We start from the raw sequence: 23,018 nt of genomic DNA on the forward strand, positions 1-23,018 counted from the left end.
GTCCCCTATATGAGGACTAGGGAAGGTGCAAGGGGGAGATTGGGAGGGTGGCTAGAAATGGTCAGAATTGTAAGTGGATACAGTCCTGATACAAAGAAAATAAACTGTAATAAACAAATAGCTTAATTAAATGTATTTTCATTTTCAAACATTGTTTTCTCTCTTTTTTATTTGAAATAATAGTCTCACTATAAATTCTAGGCTGACCTTGAACTTAGTGTACATAATAGATCTGCTTACCTTGCCTCCCTAGTACCTGCAGGATAGTTGGGCATGGTCTACCTCAATAATTCAGTTTTTTCTGTGGGCTTATTGAGAGTAAATTGCTGAATTCAAATGGTCATGGTAGGCAGGACACAGACTTTGTTCCTAAGTCCAGTAATGGAAAAAAGCATTGATCAGTTGCAGTTGTTTGGCTTAAAATCCTCTCCTTTAAGTATAAAGAAAATTATTGTTTTTTTCTTTAACATTGAGATTTTATGACACATCAAAGTAGATTGGAGTTCTGTTCTTAATTCAACAGATAGTGAAAAGTAGCATCACAGACATAAGGAGATTCTCAATATAGTTAAGTGTAACAGCTCATTACACTTGCCCCAACATTCTAGCAAATCACTGAGGTTAAAACCATCCAATCCAGGCATGGTAACACAGTCCTGTAGTTATGGTGTTCAGAAAGAGAATGCAGAAAGTTCAAGATGACAAAGTAATCGACGGAAATATCCCAGGTCAATGGTATAATGGGAGGTCCACAGACAAAGGGGACTGATTAGCTAAGATCAGAGTCCATAGTCCTCCACACAGCTCCAGGACATCAGTGCCATTCCAGCACCATGTGTTATCTAAGGAATTTGTCACCCTGTGCTTTCTAATGTTTCCTGTCCAAGACAGCTTACCTCAATTCAGGGTTAGACTCCTGTGGGCATTGGAGACTAGAACTCCATCCAAGTTGTGGGATTAGCAGGGATACACTCCATAATTATATATCCTACACAAAGGGTTCAGCACAGAAACCTTATACCTTATCCTCACAACCAATAGGAATAGAATTAGTAATATATATATATAGAATTAGTAATACATATATATAGAATTAGTAATATATATATACACTACTAATGTAGTAATATATATATATATATATATATATATATATATATATATATGCAGGTCCACACTTATTCACATATTCTTTTTTAAGACATTGGAAGGTTAGAATTCAGAAAGGCATGGAGAAAAGAGAAGGAAGGGTAAATGGTGTAATATATTTTAATTAACATCTGTAGGAAAAGTTTTAAATAAATGGTGGCTGGAGATAGCATGGAAGTTAACAGCACTGGGTGTTGTTACAGAAGACAAGTTCCATTTCAGATATCACTTGCTAGCCAGCAAATATCCTCTAAATGCGTTTCCATGGATCTGGTGCCCACTTTGGCCATTTCAAGTAGGGTACACAGACACATGAACACAAATCATCCGTATATCTGAAAGACATTTAAAGCTTAACAAAGTGGCTTTCTCAGGGTCAGAGTGCTCAGTGGTTTGAAGCAGTGATTGGTCTTCCAGATGACCTGGGTTTTATCCCAACAACCACATGGCATCTTACAGCTGTCTAGAACTCCAGGGTCCATCACTATCACAATACATCAATGCACAGTGGAAGCACCTGGTTCATGGTTCCAGGATGGCCCAGCCCAAACGAGTCTGAATGACAGAGACACAAAGTCTGGCACAAAATCCCTTGTAATTATCCCCCTAAACCCCTCACTTAATCTCCTGTCCTCTGTGTCTATCCTGTACCTTCAACTCTCTCCAAGGTTACCAAGACAGAGCCTTGTACTCTATCCTTCTCCAGAAACTAGTGCCTTGCCTCGTCAGTGTGAAAATTACCAACTGAATCCACAGACATCAGCCCAACCTGCTCCTTGACACCTTGACTTCTGGTCAAGGGCACCACCAAACACATCACTTACAGTCTTCTGAGGGGATCATACACTGTTGCTGATCTTGACCCTTCCAGATCCCAGCTTCCTGAAGAAATGAACACTCAGGACTTCCCAAAAGTTGACGCTGAATCCCGTCCCCCATAGACCAACCCTCCCCATTCATCTTAGTTGTATATACACTCAGACTGGGGTCACTTACATACCCTTAACACATACATCATCCTAGGGCTGGACACAGACCCAGTCACATGGAGTGCTAGTGTGTTCTCTTTTTTAATGTTCCTTTGAAATGTGTACACCTTACCCTTGTTCATTCAAATGCTGATTTCTCTTCTCCCCTCCCCACTCTGTGGCTTCAATTCAGATATTGCAATGTGATACTTACTCTAAGAATCCTGTCTCAACTTTGTGTAAACAGGCCAAAATAAAGCAACTAGACACAATGTTGAGCAATGGGAGGAGCCATTGGGCAGAAAAGAGGGGATGAGCTAGAGGACAGGAAATGAGTGGGAGGAGAAAGGGTGAGAGGAGAGCTAAGGGAGGAGAGAGCTGGGGGAGAGATCTTGGAACTATGTGGAGCGATGGACTGGACCAAAGATATCACTGAAAGCAAGAATAATTGGGAAATCTAAATGTTAGGAAACTGTGAGGGCTTGGAGGTTTAGGATGGAGTAACTATTGCCCAGCACTGTGTTCTAGGTTAACTAAAGAAATCACTGTGTCTGTGTGGTGATTTGGTTGTACAGCTGTTTAAGATTAACAGCAAGCATTACTAAAAGATAATTAATAGTAAATTTTAACAGCAACTTACAAGAAATGACACCCAACTAATCTAAGTATCCAAATTCTTTAAATCATACTTTATCATAACTTTGTGGGGGTAATACGCTCCCAGTGATAAAACCCAAACTTAAAACCTAAAAACTCCCAGGTCAATTACTGTCTCTTTAAGAAAGACTCTTAAACCCGCCGAGGAGCAAAAGATAACAAAGGAATATATAGATAGAGATAGAGATAGAGATAGAGATAGAGATAGAGATAGAGATAGAGATAGAGATAGAGATAGAGATAGAGATAGATATAGATGTTCAAATACACATATATATATGTATTTTAACAAGCTAGTGAAGGAACATGCCTTTCCTCACAACACAAAGTAAAAAGAAAAAGAAAAGTCTCTGAGTTCTGGATCAAGCTAATTTACATAATAAAAGCCAAGATGGCAACTCCAGCTGTTTAACCACTTTCAGAGATACTCTAAGATTCAAAATGACAAAATTTTCTTTAAGGTTGCCATGTAAATTCTTTTTGTCTAAGTAATAGATGTTATGTCCTTACTGCTCTAAAGGTTGGATTCACATATATTTTAGGTTTATGTAAAGAGAGATAATGTCACACTGTTTTAGAAACTGCCTTATCCTTTTAAATGTGAAACATTTTCACAGGGGAAAATGTTGGCCATGCCTATGTAAAAAAGACACAAGAGGCTTAAAGATGGCAAAATACATGCCATCTTAATTTAGTCAGAAACACTCAAAAATTATATTCATATGTTAAAAAAACAAAACTGTCCATCACATATCAAAAAAGGGCAAGCCAAAGAGTAGCCCAAACCAATGTCAAAACCCAGGTACAAGATGCTTGGGATATACTTAAATGCTATGGGTAAGAGAGTTTATATGCTTAATGCTAAGAAAGTTTTTATAAAGTGTGGCTCTAAAGGCTTAACTGTCCACTCTGTATAAAAAAGGGGCAAGCCAAAAAATAGCCATGATCAATGTAAAGCCCAGGTACAAGATGCCTAGGGTATGCTTAAATGCTAAAGGTAAGAGGGAGTTTATATAAAGTTTGACTATAAAGGCATAACTACCCATTCTATATAAAAAAGGGATAGGACACATAGCTAAATATAAAAAATGCTTTACATAGCTATATATAAAAATCTAGGGCTAATCCTCTAAATATGTACAAGATACTTACAGTATGCTTATATTCAAAATTAGAAAGGAGTTTATGTAAAGTTTACTTAAAACATGCATTTTCTATTGATCAAGACAACCAGCTTGTCTCTCTAATGGGAGGCTTTTCTAGGGAAATACGTAGCAACTTGGTCTAATACAACAGGCACGCAGGAGCCCCAAAAGCTATTTTAACTTATCCAACATTGTTTTGATTTCAATGGGATAATGAATGTATGTTCAATAATAATGGTAATTTATATTGCACTGATCCCTTTACATGGGAACAACTCTAAAACTCACTGAGAGATTTAAAAAAAAATATCTCTAGGCAGAACTTCAACAATACTCGGCCAATAAATCCTTGGCTATAATGTCCTCAAAATATATTATGCTAATCTTTTAATTTGCATAGATAGAATTTGCTCACAGTTTAATTTCATCCTGCACATCTCATACATTTATAATTTTAGACCTCTATAATGCTTGTGAGAAATTATGTGTTTGCCAAACAAAAGAACTGGACACCAGAGATGCCGGATCAAACATAAACAGAATCATTCTTCAGCATGCCGAGACATTGACACATCTGTTCCAGCATCTTGCATGTTCCAGCATTCTGCTTGTTCCTGACTCAACTGCTTCAATTGCTGTATCTCATCTAAGTCTGCTCCCAAAAGAACTTTGAAGAAAGCTACTAATCATTATTGGTCCAGCATTGTAGACTGTTCCAAAGAGGACTTTTATTAAGCCTAACATTTCTCAACATTCAAAGACTGGACCACAAATGTTATTGCTTGCTTAATTAACCATTTTCCCAATTTTACTTGTACTCACTGCAGGATTTCTACATGTCCAAAATGTCAGCTAGAAGAAATCCATGAGAACAACGTCTGATTTTCCTTAAAGGGGGTTGGGTGTGTTTTTGGTTGTTTGCTATGGCTACAAAATTTTATTGTAATTGAGAGCTGTTTATAATTATTAATGGTCATATTCAGAGTGAAACAAGGTTATACTCAGGGATTTCTCTCTTTTCCTTTTTCTTTCTTAGATAAGGAGAAAAGGGGTTAAAAAGAAAATAGTATACAGAGACTACTTATAGGAATAAGACAAAATTTAGATTATTGAATCTATATTCAGCTTAGGGTTTTATTTGTTATTCTCAAGTAAGGTAAATTTAACTCTGGTATAGGAATTTTCATACTGATACAAAAGTAAGTATTTTTGACACATTGGTATAAGCTTTAGTATATTGATACAAATTCAAAGTTACTTCCAATACTTTTAAACTGCTATTAAAAACTGGTTAGGATATTAGGTAATGCAAGTTAATTGCTAGTTATTTAACTCATAGTCATGTCAGACACTAGTCTAATTTATCCAATGAGCATACATCTGAGTTTTAACAGATAAATATGATTTTGTAGACAGATCGATGATATAAAGATAGGTAGCCTTCAAAAACTTCAGAGACCTACAGAATATGGCATTTTAAAATGTCTTTATTATTTTAAAGATTTTTGGACAATGAGACAGGTCATCTCCTGACAGTACCCCACCTACCTGAAAGAAGATAATGAGCATCAAAGAACCTCCATATGGAGATGGCTTCAAATGTGGCAAACAAGCCACTGGGGTAAATATAATACCCTTGCTTCACAACAGACAAATTCTGCCAAAAATGGGCAAGCTTATGCAGAACAAGTTGACTGCTGAACTCTGCCAACACAGGGGAAGCAAGTCCTAAATAGTTCCTGCTTCACCTATATGTCTGTCAAATATTCTGAGCCAGAAGGCTGAAGATGATGCTCCAACCTTACAGAAAGTTATGGGTGACTGTTCAGGTAGCAAACTGTCTCTGTCATTTTTTTTTATTTTTGGAAGTTGCTAACATGCACTTCCTATTTACTCTAACACCTAATTTTATTCCTTCTCAAGTCTCTGATGGGGTTGAAGACCAAAGAGTTATAGTGCCACAATTAAGCTAAAGTTGTTTAGAAGTTAAAAAAAATACTTTGATATAGGTAATACCAATAGGGATAAAAGTTAATTTAGGTATAGGACTTTAACCATGTCAAGATAGATAAGATGATCAGATACTTTCTCCTAAGTTGCTAAATACACATGCACTGGACATTGCACATGTAGATTTTACCTAACAGTTTTCATAATTTCAAAATTATTCTTGTATTGAAAGAAAAGGAGCCTGTTATTGGACTTAAAGTGGGAAACGTTGGTATAATGTTCTTTTGAAATGTATACACTTTACCCTTGTTCATTCAAATGCTGATTTCTCTCCCCCACTCTATGGTTTCAATCCAGACATTGCATTGTGATACTTATTCTAAATATCACCTGTCTCAACTTTGTGCAAACATCCAAAATAAAGTAACTAGGCACAATGTTGAGCAGGGAAAGGAAGCACAAATAGAGGGAGAAGCCAGAGGACAGGAAGATGGAAAGAGAGCTGGGAGAGCAAGGCTGGAGGAGAGCTATGAGAGAGACCTGGGGGAGAGATTTTGGAACAGCATGGACAGAATGAACCAGACCTAAGATTTCACAAAAAGCAAGTATAATGGGTAAAATCTAAATGTTAGGACACTATGAGGGTTTGGGGGTATAGAAGAGCGTAACTATTGCCCAGCATTGTGTTCTAGGTGACCTAAATAAACCAGGTCTCTGTGTGGTGATTTGTTTATACAGCTGTTTAGGATTAACAGCAAGCTTTAATAAAAGATAAACCAATAGTAAATATTAATCACCGCTTACAAGAATGGGGCCACAGGGAAGACTCTTGGGAGACACAGCTCACTTAGTACTAAGATTTTCAGAGGAAACACCCTACACAGGAAAGGAAAGGAAAACCAAGAAACCTTGTTGGTAAAAAGAAAAAGATGATTCAAACAAGCGAAGGCATCTGTGTGGGGGTCAGCCAAAAGGGAGGATACCTCCTTTTCCCAAAGAAATGGAAAGATACCCATCAGTCTCTCAGACAAAGGGAAACATTTATGTGGAACATTGAAAGGAAAGCATCAGTCAATCGGTGTTGCGTGTATGGATATAGCAACTGGGTAGCCAAGAAAGAGGAGTTCCAAAACCAGGGAAGGGACAGGAAAGAATCCCACCTTTTGAGATAGACAATAGGTTCAGTAGTTATCTGGAGCCTAACTGATCTGAGAGGTGGGTTCAGGTGGCTTTTCTGCAGCTTACAAGGGTTGATTTTAAATTTTATAAAGGAGATAAAACCTTACACATGGCAGCATCACCATTGTAACATGCATTGAAATACACATTTTTGAAAATGTAGTAGACATACACCTTTCTGTTAACAGCACCAACATTCTCGAAGGTTAACTGTGGAAAGGCAGAAGCCTTTCATGAAGTAGAAGGGAGAAAAGCTCACTTGGTCTTAACTTTTACCAAGCTTATACATTATGGAAAACAGACTTAACCAATTTTTAAGTTTATATGTATCAATCTTAAACACTTTCTTAGACCCTTAAACACTTATAATTTGTGTTTTCCAAACTTAAAACAATTTCTTAGACCATTAAACATTTTGTAGAAACTTTATAATTTAAACTTCTTCTCCATAGGCCTTTGTATCTAGTTACTTAGCATGAGACATATGTGAGACTGCTGTGAACATTTATTGTTCTTTAGCCAAAGGGATGACAAAAGGTTACAACTGAGGCTTGTTTTTTTTCAGTCTGATGCAAACTAGACCACCTAGACCTTACAACTCCACCAGTGAGGCTTAAAGCCTGGTCTCCTGCATATGAAGAGAACTGAGAAGACATCTGAAGCCTCCCAACACAGAAATTAACAATATGACCAAGGGACCCAAGTTTGAGGCCAAAACAGATCTGCAAAACAGACCTGTTACCCTGGGATGGGTGATGGTGTTGGAGGTTGCTGAATCTAGGAGCCATTTGTCCTCTGCCAGGCCAATGAGCAGGAAGGCTAAAAGCATCTGTGGCTCTTGTACTGGTTGAGCCTCCATGCCTGGGCATAGAGAAAAAACCTGCATGGGAGCATTCTGACTACCAGAAGCCAGTCTGCTAACAGGTAGTCATGGCTTGTTGAGGCAGCCATGGGACCGGTGACCCCTTTGGCTACATTTCAAGCAGTCACCTGGCAGAGTTGACTTTTGGCTACACCCCCACTGGATGAGGGCACTGAAGACCTTTTGTTTTCTGTGTGGGAATGCCAACAGCCTCAGAGCAGCAGCCAAGGTCTGGAGCACAGTTTAAGCGATAGATGAGCCTGTCAGGAAGACACCTCTCTTATTCTTTTTTACCAGATCCAACATGGTGACTCAGGAACCATCTTTACATGTTTAATTAAGATAACAGTGAGACCATGAATGCATCTGTAGGACTATAAATATAATTTTGGACATGTTTGAAGAATTGATTGTGTGTGACATGACTGACTGTCAACTTTCATTTGTTAACCATCAAATATTAGGGCTTTAGGTTTTGTCCCTGTCAAGGTAGAGCCTTAAAAGTCATAAACATAGTCTATAACTTATACAAGTCTAAGGCTGTATTGTAGGTCAATAATGTTTTTATATTTAGAAAATAAGACCAAGAATATTTTAACCTTGATAGTGAAGATATAGCATAATGACCAAGTTTTAACATGAACAAATGACTCTAAAATTAACAGATCTTAATTTATAGTATTCTTGGAATTATATCATATTAGTTTAAGGTATTTAGGCCAAAACTTTTACTTACTAACCCTCAAGCTGTGAGATTTAGAATAAACAACAATATAGTAGAACAGTATAAAGCAATATTTTTTATAAAGCAACCTTAAAATTACATTTGAATTAATTGTACCAAATGCATTACCAGAAAGCCTAGTGGTAAATCTGTATCACAGGCAGCTCATGGCAGGAAAAACGGCATTTATTTATTAATTTAGGAATAGATAAAGTCACAGGCAGTTAGACAGGCATTTTAAATAGCTTGATTTGAATAGACTTTTATAATCTTGAAATTTTAGCATCTTATAAAAATTATGTTGAACCAGGGTTGAAGTATATTGCATAGCTTGTTATCAAATATAACTGGGAATTTTTATAAAATTCATTCCAATTTAAAATGAGAGTTGTTCCTGTCCTTATATAAAAGGAGATAAAATAACCAGAGAATTAATTAAGATTAAAAGTGTTTATACCATGTGGTCACCTTAAGGTTTACAGTTTAATCTTCACATTTCTTTTGAGAGTATGAAAAGCAAACAGGGAGTATTTTTATTTAGTTGGATAGCAGGAAAAGAGAAAGAGACAGGGCTTTGAGAAAAGAAATACAGAGAATTGCTTTTTCTTTCTGATCACTCTGAGTGTTCTTTGGTATTAGACATTTGAGTAGGGCAAATATCAGTGGAGAAACTAGATGTTTCCCAAAGAGAAGAGAACATGAAGATGCCATTCCTGTGCATGAGAAAAGGGAAATGGAACTGGACCATGTGGCTAGTGGTTTGTCAACCAAATAGGACTGCAGATCAGGGGCTTAGGCCAGCTAAGACCAAGAACCTCCTTGCCTAGTACCAGGTCATTATCAGCAGTAAGGCTGAGTTCTCCTAGAGGGAATGTCATCTGTGGGAAAGGATAGGGGCAGATAGGCCGCTTTAAATGGGGATAGGAAGGTGTTCAACACCCCTTTAATACCCATAAGAGATGGTAGTTTTTTACCGGTGTAAACAATGTGACAGAAACAAAGTAGTAAGAACAGGTGGCTGCTAGGGAAACCACATTTTTTATAACCAAGATGGCTGCCAATCATGTCACTGCCCTTGATTGCCCTGGATTAACAGAGCAGTGAAGCCATGCCCTTAGTGGAGATGGTAGTGAAACCGTGGCTCCACCCTCTTTATCCCAGAATCAACATGGTGTCTAGCCATGAGTCGAGTGCAGCCACAAGGGAGGCTGGAAATTTAAAACCCTAATTCTTGAGTCCTGAGGCAGTAGCAATATTTAAAGCCATTGGAGGGCAGTTTAAAAACCATCCATACTATGTGGTTGAGTCCTGAGGCCTGGCTTACCTAATAGTGAAGTCCAACACAAGCTAGCAAGCTAAAAGACCTGAGGAGATGAGGGGTTGGTGAGAAAAGTTTCCGAGCAGCCCCTAGAAGAAGGACAGATGCATGTGGCTGTAGCAGCAGCAGTAGGCACACAGGTGAAGCCATCGAGAAAAAAACAGGAGATGAGGGTGTGAGAGAAAGATCTGTACTGAGTGGGCATGAGGATAAAATTCCAGCATGTCTTAACGTTGTCAGAAAAGGCCTCCTGGGTTTCAACACTAAATGTTAGTATTTAGATAAAAGGACCATGCATAGAAACATTCTGAAATCCAATGAGGTCAATAGCTGGAGATGGAGGTAGAAAGAGAGAGGGAGGGAGAGACAAGGTAGGAGGAGGGGGCGCTCGACAGAGTGAGTGGAGAGCAAGAGAGACTCAAAGTGGCAGGTTGGTCCCTTTATGGAGCCATTGAACCATGCAAGCCAGGTGGGACTAACTGGCAGGTGACGCATGATGATATCATAGGTTGCTAGGCAACCCAGAAGCAGGCTGCCTAAATACTAACACTCCCAGAATACAGTCCAGTATTCTATTGCTTTGTAGCTTGCCTGCTGAATTCTCTCTCCTATTCTTTCCTGAACCTCTCTTGTGCCTGATTCCCCTGGCTGAATTTTCTAATTCCTCTTCTAACTCCTCCTCTCCTGACTGGCAGGAAGTCTAGCTCTGCTCTCTCCCCTGCTCAGCATCTGGCTGTCAGCCTCTTTGTTGACTTATTAGGGGAACACTGGGGAGCAGAGTTTATACACAATAAGACAGGAGATTCTCAGAACAAGGCTTGCCACCAGATGTGGGGATACAGAAATCAGCATTTGAATTACACAGTAACCTTGTTCCTACATATTCCCCCTTTTAGCCTAATGAAGGGCTTTTTCTTACAATAGGAAACTATATCTAATAATAATAATTATAAAAATTATCATGTAAGATTGACATTTGTATGTTTTCAGAACCCTCGGAGAAAGTATTTTACTATCAATTCCTATCATCCTAAACAATTTCAATTTAACTGTTACACTATAATATGTGCTCTTCAACCCTGTCAGAGACTTACTTAAAAAGAAATAAATATTGCACAATATGTACAAGTGCAGGCAAGTAGCCTATAAAAGAATAGAAATGATGTAGATATTTGGCTGCCTAGTCACTTCCTCAGAACCCTTCCAAATTGTTTGCTGAAATACATTTAGCCTTCTGGATCAGAACATTTGACAGATTTTTCATTGAAGCAAGTAATAGACTTGCCTACCTTGTCCTTGCAAAGATCGGCAGTCGAATTTCCAGTGTGCCATTTGTCCTGTTTGGACAGCATTGAGGCTCTAATAGATGGGAAGGGATTTTCTCACCCAGTGGGTGGGATACTGTCCAGTCTTAAGAAAGCTAGTTGTTAACATTCGCTGTCCAGTCTCTGCATGCTAACACAAGTTCAGGGCTTATCTGAGGTCCTGACTGGAACAGTTTGCAATGCTGGACAATCTAGCTAGCCATTTTTAAGTGGCCCTGGAAGCAGATTTTTGAAGAAGCGTTGTCAGTAAGGCCATCTGTGAGGCAGGATTACCTGGGCTAGTTGTCTTCTCTGTTTTGGTGTCTGGTTCTCTTGATCTGCAAAAGAATAACTTCCAAGGGCATCATATATGTTTTATATTCAAGATAAATGTACGGTCTGTATACTGAGCACAGTTCAGTCTCAGAGATATTGCCCTGGGCAGGATCAGCAAACTAGGTTACCTGGCCTGTTTGGCCTTTTCGATTTCCCTTTTATCTGTCTGCAGCCAGGATCTTTAGGAGGTCTTCCCCATCAAATCTGATTTCTGTCAGTTTAGACGGAATATATAGCGTTTTGTGTCATGTTGAACCAAGAGCATATTCTCCAGCCCAACACATTATATTTCCTGACATACATTTTAGAATTGGGACGTTTATGTGCTGATCTGATTAAGCAGTCCTTTGTAAACTCCAATGTATGTTAGCTGGTGTGTGCAACTTTTCTCATTTAGACAATTTTAAAGTGAAAAATCATTTTTAATCTATTTTGTGGAGATATTATTTTGCCTATCTGTTTTATGACCACCCGTTTAAAATGGTTAAATCTTTTCATAACTGTTTGACCTACAGAATTATATTTTTATTTTGGAAAAGGCTTTCATGTCATAATGTCTAGAATATCATTGCATTCCAAAAGATAAACATGCTGAAGCACCATTAACCTGAATGTGCAAAGGTTTCTCGAAGATAGTTGCCATCTCTAACAATTGCATAACCTTAGAATGATGCTTTCCAGAATTTAAGGCAATAGGACATTGGAATTCTGTATATGAACCTATGGCATGGTACATATGTTTCAGTTCCCCAAACTCTGCAAAATGGAGCACACAAGTCACTGCATGAGCTCGTTCTGAGGCAATGCCAAGTAGGATCTGCATTTCAACTTTAGCATATCATTTTTCTTAACCTTGATAATACACATACAATGCCCAGTCTGACCAAGTTGGCCTCTTGCCGAAGCCTTTCTATCCAGCATGTCAATGAAACCCATCTCTGCAATTTCTTTAAGCCTTTGTGGATTTACCTCATCTGGAGCTACCTCGTTTGATGTTACTTTTAGTTCCAGATTGGATTTCTATGAAGGTTTCCTATTTTGTTTCAAACATTTCTCCAACCTATGTTTTTTGTCTTTAATTTAGCATATAATTTCTCAGTCTCTCCTTCTCCAAGTTTGGCTATTCCTGATCTCTCTCAAAGAGGATATACAAAACTGTAATCATCAGTGGAATAAATTATTTGTATGCTTAGAGAAACAAAGTCAAATGGAATCCAGAAGCACTGTGTCACTGTGTCACTGTGCCTTCCTCCATTTTCAACACAGAAATTAATTTTCTTTAATCTCAAAATCTCTTCCCAAGGACCTTATTTCTTAGACCCAGCTTCCCTTCTAGACCTCACCAGTTCAGGTGCTTGAAGCTTCTCCATTTGTGTTTGGCTCCTGCTTCCAAGGAGAGGCTTTTATCTACCTTCTTCACTGGATTCTCACCCCTCACCAACTCTGGTTAGTTACTGGATACACAAGTGTTTGCTCCCCTTAGCTTGCCTCTGTCATGTCTGCAGAAGACCTTTCTCAAAGAGATTGATCATTTTTTTGGCTAGAAAGTTCTGGCTTTGAGAACTTTGCATGTATTAAACAGCCGCTTTCTTTTTATTTGTAAGTGCTAAGTTCCTGAAGGGACCCCCTCTGTTTTCTCTCTCTGGGTTTTATAACAGTGTTTATCTTTCTGCAGCAGGCTGGAGGTCTGGCTGCTTCTTCTGAACAGAAAGCTGTAAGCTGCTGCCTGAGAAACTGGGGTTCCTCTCTTTTTGTATAGAACTAAGAAATTGCACTGTGCTTCTGTTTTCTACATAAACTATTGCTAGAATACTGTAAATTCTGCCCCATGGTGGTACGCCATTTGTTATGCTTATTCTTATACAGCTGTGTTAATTTATTGGTTTCTCTTTTAACCCAGCTAACATACAAATAACTGAGACTCTATAATATTTGTTTAATAATAAGCTTCACAACAACAGAACTGAGTAGTTATTACTTGACTCTTAACCCTCTGAGCTAATCTTCTTTCCTCCCAGCATACATCCAGGATAATTGCTCTTTGTAGCTTTCCTGCTAAGCTTTCTCTACTGGTCTGTTTCCTGGTCTTCTCCTGTGGCTGAATCTCCTAGCCTAATTCCCTAATTCTTCTTCTAAATCCTTCTCCTCTGTCTGTCAGGAAGTCCAGCCCTATTCTCTGTCCTGCTCAGCAACTGGTTGTAGCTGCTTTATTGATGTATCAGGGGATCACTGGAGAGCAAAGTTTATACAACATTAAGACAGGATATTCTCAGAACAAGGCTTCCAACCACAAAAGAGGATAGTGAAATAGGCGTTTTAATTACACAATAACCTTATCCCTACCGAAAACATTGGTAAGAAACCTGTGAGCTTCACATAACAATTTTTATATTTTCATATATAATGCAGGGAATAATTATAATTTTACTCAGATCATACACTGTTAAACAGCTAGTTTGTTCACCAAGTGATGAATACTTTTTAAACAGTTTTGCCTAGTATTACAGATTGCTTTTTACACATACACTTAATATTAACCATTATACCAATTATATTGCATTGAATTCTACTTTAATGACAATCTTTTTAAAACATAGTCATAAAATTCATGGTTCTTGATCCTAACATTAGAGTTGATTTTTATATCTTCCATGGTATAAAATTTTATGTTTTATAGTTACATATGAAATATTTATAAATAATGCTATATTTATGCTCATCTTTATATGTACATATTTAGAGAGAGAGCCTGGTTATTGTGCCATACGTTGTTATGGCATTTCAACTAATTTTCATGTGTCAAGATTTTTCTATGAGGAAGACAGTGGATACAGAGAAGTAGATAGAAGTGTATAAATTAGAATTAGGTCAATAGTTGTGGTTTATTAAGTTGAATGCTGTAGGTTCTTTTTGTAAGATCCATGATTTACTCTCCTGGAGTACTTGGCTAGGTTTCTAATAACAGACATGTTTTCCATTTTCTTTGTTGGGCCCTCAGTTCAAATGAACAGGTGTTAGTTACCATCAAGATATGAGTGCCCTATGGAAACCATAGAGTTATATTGCCATGGTAATCACTGCTGTAGTTTATAGGTACAGCTGTGTAACACTGTTGGTTGCTTGCCTACACTATCAACCTAAATAAAAGCATCCAGTGCTATGAAATCTAGTCTTCATTCAGGAGGCTTCAGGTCAAACCCAACTTGAATTCTCTGAGGCCTGTTTCTGAAGTGCATGTTGGCTTCAGAAATGGGGGCTTGCCTTCAAACTCTGGAATAGAACCAAAGGTCACAGCATCAACCTAAAGGTTTTTCACATGCGTTGGACACTCTTCATGTGAAAGAGAATGTCTTCCATGCATGGCACTGGTGCTTTTATTACATAGTAGTCTATGTCCTCTGTGGAGAGCATTGGTGGCCCATGTGTCATAACTTTTTACAAACTATATGTATGTCTATATATACACATACACATGTCTTAGAGATGTCTTATTAACGACATTCTTTCTACCAGGGAATGGCCTGAACTTTCTCAAGGTCACTATAGCTATGCATTTTTCAGCTTTATTCGTCTTTTCAAAAAGTCAACTCTTGGTTTCTTTCTTTAAATTGCATTTTCTTTAAATGCATCATAGCTCTAATCTCTTATTATTATTTAGTCCCTAGTGTTTCTTAGTACTCACAATGTTACTTTTTTTTATTTTCTCAAGTGCTCAGTATTATTTACTTCTGTATAGAATATTGTCTCCTATAGCCCAGGCGTGTCTCGTGCTATGTAATTGCAAATTGTCTTGAACACCAAGACCTGTGTCTGCTTCCTAGTGCTGAGAAGACAGTCCTGAAACTCCTTCCAGTCTGGGCCTTACTGGTCAATGAGAAAATAAATTAGGCCAGTGAATGAGACTTCCAAACATTCTGGCCTTTATTGGAGACTTACAAATGAAGAAGAAACTGTGTAAGAAGTGAAATAACTGATCAGTATTGGAGTTTTTGTAGTCACAACACTGAAAAGGATGGGCAAGAAGAGGGAGGAAGCTTTCATGCTTTGACAGTAGTTAGCATTAAGAATATGAAGTGAGGTAGTCAATTATAGATGATCAATAAATGTCCTGATTGGATATTTGTGTGTTCTAGAGCACAGGCATTCAAGAATCAGAATAAAGAACTAACCTTCTCAAGAGGAAGACATGCCTGCCCTAAATTGTATATCACATGGGGTTTTGTTGTTGTTGTTGTTGTTTTGGTTTTTTGCCTGTCTGTTTGTTTTTGTGTTTCTCCCAGGGTTGTCTGATACCTACCAGGTAAAAAGTAGCTGCAGTTTCACTGACCCCACTGTAAAGGCACACGATAACAATGTCATTTGCTTTCCTAAAATCTCTCTTTAATTGCAAGCAGTTTTGGCAGCCTTCCTCCTGTGGACAGATGGTTCACTCCACTGAAAGATGAGTAATGGGTTGTTCAAGCAATCCACCTTGATTTCAGGAGGAGGAGAAGGGGAAGTGATTCCTGAATGCTGGAAGACAGAAGGGTAGGCTATTAGACAACAGGCACAAATCTACTGACAAAGAAATCTCCGCAGATCTGGAAAAGGTGTGGCCCTGATTCTCCACATATGGACCCAAAGTTCAAGTCATGGATCCAAGGTGTCTGCGCGGAGCATAGGCTTCTCCCGAGTCAGCTTCTTCCCTAAGCCAGGTCCTCATTGCTTTTGTAATTAGCGAACATGCATTCATTCCTCCTGGGCGAGGAAGCACTATGCTTTGTCTCTTCAGTACACTGTGAGCCTAGGGGAGGTGCTCATGTCGCTCACTGACCAATCAGGACTTCCAGGGGAGGCTTGTAATCAGAGGAAGGGGAGGGTTTTTCCTGGTGGTTTGTGGCAGGTTCGCTTTGGAAGCTGAGCTTTCCGGAGTGTTTCGCATCCAGTGATTTGAGCTCAGCTGCTGGGTCCTCTGAGGGGATTTCAGGCGACTTCAAAGTGGCGACATGGTGAGTGTGCGGCTGCAGCCGCCAACGTGGTGGTGGAGTAGGAGGCTGAAGAGCCGGAGCTGGTGTGGTTTGTCCTTCCTGTGCTGGACAGAAAAGGGCAGTCATCAGCTGCTTGTGAGGTCCTTTGTCCTGGCCTTAGGAATGCTGAGCTATCTGAGTCCCACGTGTTGGAAGTGGGATGGACTGTGAGCAGACTGCATGTGGGGACCTGGGCACTGTTAAGAATGAAATCCTGGGACAAATGGCTGAGTTGCCTATTTAACAGTTCAGAGCAGAATTAGCTACCAGGTTTGCCCAGCATCGCTGAGTCCCTACCTGTTTACAGGCTATAGCTGGCATACACTGCCCTCTAGCCCAGGGCTCGGGCCCTTAACCCAGCTGCACTTCTTTCTGTTATCTACCCAATTTGCTTACCTGCTCTATTTCATCTATTATTTACAGTAGTCTCATGGTTTGGCGTGCCCCTCTCCTCTCCTCCCTCTCCTCTCCTCCCTCTCCTCACATGGCTCACAGATGCCTTTCTATATATAATAAACTTTCTCCCCAAAATACCAAGGAAGAGTCATGTCACTTAATTTTTATTTTTTTCATTCACCTCCCATTTGCTACTCCTTTCTTTCAAATGCAAAACTCCCTTAGGCTTCAGTTTTTGTTACTGTTTGCATTTGACTGAGGGATGATGCAGGAATTCTCAGCTGTGAGGTAGAGATGGCTGCATTGGACAGTGAGAGGGTAATGAAATGTGTACATGCAGCACCCTGTGACTTGTAAAATAAACATGTACCCTGGGAGAGTGGAAACATTTATTAAACTACTAATTTACTATGCTGAGGCTCTGTCTGCCCCTAGAATGGAAGCGCAGAGCTGAGATAGTTTGTGTTGTCTGAGACACCTGATCTCTCATCCTCCAGTAGAGGATCTGCCAGAGTCCTGAGGACCAAATGCTTGGAGTAAGCATATTATGATGGATTCTGGGGAAAGTTCACATCCTGGAAGGAGGAACAGTACAAAGTACCTTGCAGAGTCTTTCCAAGATTCTTCTCTGGTGCTTATATAGTGATCAATATCCTGGAAAATAAGCTAGCTATGCCATGGAGACCATGGGATTCATTGTTGACAGTCCCAGAAAAGCTGGTCTGCTGAGCTAGGAGAGTCTGATGTGTTAGAAGTGGGATGGACTGTGAGCCAGTATGTATGTGGTGCTCTGGACAGAGTCCCTTGTCCTGTCAGCCTTTCTGAGTGTGGATTCCCTGGGGAGGAGGAGATTCTACAGCTCTGTCGTGTAAAAGGGATTTTCATTATTCTCCTCTCATATTTGTCCTTGAGGCTTAGTACTATCTTTTGAGGTCTGTGTATGTCACCAAGGAAGATCTTTTCTAGTTGCATCCATTTGCCTGCAAATTTCATGATTTCCTTGTGTTTAATTGCTGGGTAGTATTCTATTGTGTAAATATCAGTTTCTTTACCCATTCTTCCGTTGAGAGGCATATAGATTGTTTCCAGTTTCTGGTTAGTAGAAATAATGCTGCTATGAGCATTTTTGACGGAATGTCCTTGTTGGATGGTGGAGCAACTTTCAAGTGTGTGCCCAGGAGTGGTATAGCTGGGTCTTTAGGTGTGACTTTTCCCAGTTTTCTGAGAAATTGCCAGATTGATTTCCAAAGTGGTTATATAAATTTGCTCCCCCTCCAGCAATGGAGGAGTGTTCCCCTTTCTGCACATTCTTGCCAGCATATGTTGCTACTTGAGGTTTTGGCCATAGTCTCATGGTTACACATTCTGACAAGTGTAAGATGGAGTCTCACAGACAGTTTTGATTTGCATTTCCCTGATGAGTGAGGATGTTGAGCACTTTTTTAAGTATTTATGCACTGTTGAGAATTCTCTATCCCTGTGTCCTATTACTAATTGTATTATTTGGTCTGTTGGTGCTTAATTTCTTGATATCTTTAACATAATTCTGGATATTAGCCCTTTTTCAGATGTAGGGTGGTGAAGACCTTTTCTCAATCTGTAGACAACCATCTTCTCGTCTTGATAGTGTCCATTGCTTTACAAAGCTTTTGAGATTCAAGATGCTCCATTTATTAATTGTAGATCTTATCGCCTGCATTGCAGATATTCTGTTCAGGAAGTTGTCTCTCCTGGACCAATGAGTTCAAGAGTGTTACCTACTTTCTCCTCTTGCACATTTTGGGAATCTGGCTTTATGTTTAAGTTTTTGATCTACTTGGATTTGAGTTTTCTGCAGGGTGAGAAATATGGATCTGTTTGCATTTTTCTACATGTGGACATGTATTTGGAGCAACACTATTTGTTGAAGATACTGTCTTTTCCATTGTATTTATTTATTTATCTGTGTCTTTTATTTGTTTCCATTGATCACTCAGCTTATTTCTATGCCAGCCCCAGGTAGTTTTTATTACTATTGCTATTAGTATATCTTGAAGACACGTATGGAGATACTACCAGAAGTTCATCATTCTAGGCTGAAGTAATCTTTGTCTGAAAAAATATGTCCAGGAGAACACAAATGGGTGTTGGCTTTCAGATGTAGCCACACAGTAGTGGGTGCTTTGATGTAAGGACACAGGCACAGGTGACCTAAAGGATGAAACATGGGAACAGATGCCTTGAAGGGACAGGTCACAGGTTGTTTAGTATTTTTTGTTTTTGTTTTTGTTTTTTAAGAAGCAAACATTTTGCTTTGGAATGAAATGAGCCGGAATGCCACAATTTAAGCTATTGAAAGAGAACACAAAATGAGTTACGGCAATTGACTTCTTTAGGGCATTACCAGTCTATGTCATCTGGATTCTAGAAGTCCACTCAAACAGCAAATGGAACTGTTTTCTTGAATCTCTTTTCTTTGTCCATTTCTTAATGTCTACCTCCCTTCAAAACTTTATTCCTTCCAACACCCTGACTAGGTAAAAGAGAACAAAAGCTAGAAGGGAAAGAGTTATAAGTCCCTTAAAGCTACTCTGTGAGGTTTAGGGTGGCCAGGTTCTTTGGGGCAATACCTGTTAGTCACCAGGATATCCAGCAGTCCAACAAACCAGCAGTGACAAATGGAGTAGCACGGTGGGTGAACAGCATCAGGAAGAGCAGCAGCTTCTTCCTTCTTCAAAAACCCGGGCCCCTTCCATGGCTCTGTCATGTGAACTTTCTCCAGAAGACTCAGAAATAACTATGTGCAGGTGACAAAACCACAGGCCTGCTAGAGCACGAGACAATCAAAACTAACAGCTGTGAACAAACTGAAGCAGCCTTGCGCACCACACCTGGGGTTAAAAGAAAAACACATTCACATAACATGAGTGGGATTTTAAAGAAACAAAAATTCTTAACACAGTTTCTGATTTTATAATTTAATATCTTCTCTCTCTTTTAGTTAGTTTTGATTAGAGTGTGTCCATATGTTTTATTTTCTCCCAAACCCAAACCTTTATTTTTTGGATTCTTTATCATCTCTTTATATATTTTTTTAAATTTCTGCTCTCAATTTGATAATTTCTTGATCTCTACTCCTTTTGTGTGCTTATATATTTTTCTTCTAGACATTTCAGGTCTGCTGTTACATGGATAGTATGAATGTTCTCCAGTATCTTTATGTAGGCACTTTGTGCTATGAAGTTTCCTCTTAGTATCACTTTTCATTCCTCATTATTTTCCATGAGTTTGCATGTGATATGTATTTATTTTCTATGAATTTTATGCTTTTCAACTGTTTTATTTCTGTTTGAAACTATTTTTTTTCACTTGTTTGAAGGTTATTCACTTTCCATGAGTTTGTAAGCTTTGTGTTCTTTCTGATGCTATATATATCCAGCCTTAAGCCAGGGTGGTCTGATAGGATACATGATGTTATTTCAATGTGCTCTAAAAACTTATATTCTGTTTGAGTATTTGGTCAATTATAGAGGATATTTCAATTAGCAATAATCGTGCCTCGGATAAACCTCATTGGCTATGATACTGCCACTACGCAAAGCTATGGATATATCATGAAATGATGAGAAGATGTATTTCTTTATGTTTCTGTAAAAAGTTTTGTAAATTTCAGATAGTTAGTCCCTGCTGTGGTAATATAGCTGAGCTCAGGTGGTGACATATTACCTGACTGTTCTTTAATCTATCCCTAAACTGGTGTCTATGCATCTGGGTTTGGGGCAATTATAGGCCAAGTGCTGATTTGATGTGTGGGAGTTTTGTTCTTGGGGTTCTGTTAGCACTCTGAAGTTTCAGAAAGTGTGGGATGAGTGTTGCTATTTTAATGGCTTGCTTGACTACTGTATTCATGGTGTTCTGTTTGCTGGATGTTATGGAGAGGAAGGAGCCACATGTGTTTAGTTAGAGCACTAGGGAAGATCCTGAGAATTGGGTTTCAATTAACAAAGATATTGGGGAAGATCCCCAGTATACCACCTTAGACTCCATGCAAGCATATGCTATTGTGCTGATCCAAATCCACCCTTATATTTTAATATTTGCCAGAGAGTATATTCTTTGTCTCGGGATGTCATGTACTCATGACATTAATACTTCCTGAGACTTCTGTGTCATTGAATTGCAAGTCTGTAACATTCTTCCTACCTCTTGTGTTTGTTTTGAGTTTTTAAATGAGGTAATACGAGTAGTATTTTTCCTGTATGTGTGACCATGCACCTCTTGTGTACCTGGTCCTCACAATAGTCAGCCAATGGCCTCAGAACTTCAGAATTTGGGGTAATGGGTAGTTGTGAGCCTGAATGTAAGCTCTGGCAATTGAGCCCAGTTATATCCAGACAAACAAGAGCTTTTCATTGATGATCCACTTCAATCGTCTTATGTTGCTCATTTATGACCAGCTATTCCAGTACTAATGTTTTCATCTGTCCATTTGTGCCTGTTTGAACACGGATTCCATTTTAGTAAACTCTCATTCATATTAGAGTTTAAACTGGGACAGTTCATGTTTCTCTAAGATAGATACAGAAATGTTGTGAATATATAATTCTTTGTAGGAACTTCAGAAATACCATGGAGTTCATTATATCTTTCTTATTTGAATGATTGTGGTGGATTCAGGTCTTAAATGTACCTCTGCATGTCATGAAACTAGTTTCAGAGGCTGGGCTGGCCTCTGACTCAATGAGATACACATACCTCTCCCTCCTGAGTGCGGGAATTAAAGTTTTGAACCAGTACATCCTGCTTGCTCCTAATTTTTGTAGTTAGTAATTGTGCATACAATTTCTGTGATCTGCGGTCTGTTCTGTTCATCAGCATCCTTGACTTGCTTACTTTATGTCTGTTAATTGACATTTCTCTTGGAAGGCTATATTCTATTCAAAGGTTGCAGAAATGAGGTGAACCTCCTCATTTAGTTTCCTTCTAAAATGACTTGCTGAGTACATTGAAACTTCTGTGTCAGGAGATGTCAGGGAAGCACCAGAATTGTATGAACATATTGTCAATGAAGTATGCATTTACACTGTTGTCACCATTGTCCTTTCTGCTATCCTCATGTATGGGATCATTTAGAATTCAATTACCTATGCTGATGTGGATATAAACTTCACTCAGGAAGAGTGGGCTCTGTTGGATCCTTCCCAGAAGAGTCTCTACAAAGATGTGATGATAGAGACCTACAAGCACCTTACAGCTATAGGTAAGACAGTAAATTTTTTTTCACTATTAAGATAAAGGGGACATCTGTTGTTACTTTTGTTTGTTTTTATTGATACTCTTATATAATTTTAATTGGAATCGGGATGATTGAGGTTAAAAATCAGGCATGTTTCTGAGATTTACTGAACATAGTAACAGAAAATTTAGGTATTTTTCAATAATATATTATACCCTTTCTGGTACATATTTTAGGCTACAATTGGGAAGACCATAATATGGAAGAACATTATCAACCTTCTAGAAGATATGGAAGGTAATTATTTCATGAAAGCTGATATAAATATTCTTGTGAAAATAATTTTCAAAGATGATTTATTTATTCATTATTTATATGTTATTCTACCTGCACACCAGAAGAGGACATAAGATCTCATTTTAGATGGTTGTGAGCCACCTTGTGGTTGCTGGGAATTGAACTCAGGACCTCTGGAGGAACCACTAGTGCTATTAACCTCCAGGTCATATCCCCAGCAACTGTAAAAAATAATAATGTGTCCCAGAGGTTTTAAAGAAAAGCGACAGTGTGAAAACAAACACCACTCTAAGAGTATTAAGGAATATTAAATTCTCACAATCCCATGTTCCTCACTGTCAGGTATATTATTTATGTTCGCAAGGCATTTTGAAACAACAGAAGATGGTGAAACCCTTGTGAAACAGATATTACTGTATAATAAGTCACCTCTCTTAATTCCTGTCTCTAAGGATTACTGCTCCTTTGTCTGCTATTCTCGGCCTGAGCAGGGCAGCTTCTAAGTTCCATAT

At 38.7% G+C, this 23,018-nt stretch overlaps 1 long non-coding RNA gene and 1 other non-coding gene across 2 annotated transcripts; one reads left to right on the plus strand and one right to left on the minus strand.

Annotated features, from left to right (window-relative positions):
- Positions 1-16,293: 16,293 nt before the first annotated feature.
- On the plus strand, positions 16,294-22,508 carry LOC132650856 (uncharacterized). The gene is made up of 3 exons (XR_009588944.1): positions 16,294-16,580; positions 22,107-22,233; positions 22,446-22,508. It is a non-coding gene; the product is annotated as an uncharacterized LOC132650856 (long non-coding RNA).
- On the minus strand, positions 20,440-20,576 carry LOC132650930 (U4 spliceosomal RNA). The gene has a single exon (XR_009588961.1). It is a non-coding gene; the product is annotated as a U4 spliceosomal RNA (small nuclear RNA).
- Positions 22,509-23,018: the final 510 nt, after the last annotated feature.

Source organism: Meriones unguiculatus, assembly GCF_030254825.1.
Source record: "Meriones unguiculatus strain TT.TT164.6M chromosome 13 unlocalized genomic scaffold, Bangor_MerUng_6.1 Chr13_unordered_Scaffold_34, whole genome shotgun sequence".
In the NCBI taxonomy this organism is placed as follows: Eukaryota; Metazoa; Chordata; class Mammalia; order Rodentia; family Muridae; genus Meriones; species Meriones unguiculatus.